Source organism: Pelodiscus sinensis, chromosome 1 (assembly GCF_052426305.1).
Source record: "Pelodiscus sinensis isolate ZL-2025 chromosome 1, ASM5242630v1, whole genome shotgun sequence".
NCBI classification, from domain to species: domain Eukaryota; kingdom Metazoa; phylum Chordata; order Testudines; family Trionychidae; genus Pelodiscus; species Pelodiscus sinensis.
The window spans coordinates 290,876,991-290,878,459 of record NC_143052.1 but is presented as its reverse complement, the minus strand read 5'-3'; the positions used below and the strand labels follow the sequence as shown (position 1 = coordinate 290,878,459).

Sequence of the window (1,469 nt, the reverse complement as noted above, 5' to 3'; positions counted from 1 at the left end):
GAGCCCTGCAAATTTGTGGATATCCGCTTTATATTTGAGGGTATTCGCATCCCCAAATGTCAATGCAGATATTTACAGCTCATTTTTGCAGAGACAGATATGGATACAAATTTTGTATCCATGCAGGGCTCCACTTTTCATTTTGTAAAATTAGAGCTGAATTACACCCTCTTGAGATGCATGAACAATATTAAAAAGGAATACACCTCTTATAACTTGTCAACTAACAGTCCTGTGCCACCTTAGGGCACATCTAGACTATATCCCTTTGTCGAAAGAGGAATGTAAATGAGCTGGATCGAAAGTGCAAATGAAGTGTGGACTTAAATAGCCCATGCTTCATTTGCATATTCGCGTCTGATCGCTATTTTGAAAGTGAAACCGCAGTCTAGATGCGGTTCTTTTGGAAAAAAAACCCTTTTTCAAAAGAACCCGTACTCCCAAAAAAATGAGGAATACGGGTTCTTTCAAAAAAGGGTTTTTTTTTTCAAAAGAACTGCCTCTGGACTGTGGTTTCACTTTCGAAATACTCTTTTTCAAAACAGCGATCAGATGCGAATATGCAAATGAAGCATGGGATATTAAATCTGTGCTTCATTTGCACGTTTGATCCAGTTCATTTACATCCCCTTTTGACAGAGGGATGTAGTCTAGATGTGCTCTTAGAGACTAATGAATATTTTATATCATGAGCTTTTGTGGGTAAAACCCACTTATCAGGTGAGTGATGATATATATATTTGTTCATCTCTAAGGTGCCACAAGACTACTCATTGTTTTTAAAGTTACAGACTAACCCATCTACCCCTCTGAGATGTTAAGTCAATCAAAGTTGCTTGCCTCCCGTTATCCCAAAGTCATCTAAATGTGCTGTATATTGCATACATGAGAAAAGAGATGGACCTGCCATTGTTTCCTAAATGTCAAGAGTTTGGTCCTCTTGGTCTAGTATGGAAAAGTAAATTCCAGTCAACATCTCTCCACTTAATGCATTCTGCTATCACTATCACAGGGTGAAATTCTGACCCTATTAAAGTCACTGACAAAAGTCCCATTAACTTCATGGGGGACAGGATTTCACTGGAGACAGATCTTTAATCTAGGAACAGTTATTATCTCAAGCACCTTAGCTGATCTCAGCTGTCACTTCATTACATGCAGAGAAAGGGCATTATCTGAGGAACCAGCAGCACCTGCATAGCCTTGAGAATGCTACTGCCTGGGGCCTATATTTTTTAAACTTAGTAGTAATATGAAATTTACAAAATGATGTAAAAAAGTGCATAACAGAACTATAGCTCTGTTCCTTGGCTAGCTCTTCCTGTCCTAATTCTGCTTTGCAATAGGGTGCAAATCCCAAATAACTCCACATTTGCACAAAGTGAGAACACAGTTTATCCTTGTGTGCTTAGGAAGTGCCTAACGAAGTGCCCAGCTCTAATGAAAAATGAAGTCTTGTGTTGATTTCA

General features: G+C 38.7%; 1 non-coding gene across 1 annotated transcript; it reads right to left on the bottom strand.

Annotated features, from left to right (window-relative positions):
- Nucleotides 1-286: 286 nt before the first annotated feature.
- Nucleotides 287-480, bottom strand: LOC149525751 (small nucleolar RNA snR46). Its single transcript, XR_016348590.1, has one exon. It is a non-coding gene; the product is annotated as a small nucleolar RNA snR46 (small nucleolar RNA).
- Nucleotides 481-1,469: the final 989 nt, after the last annotated feature.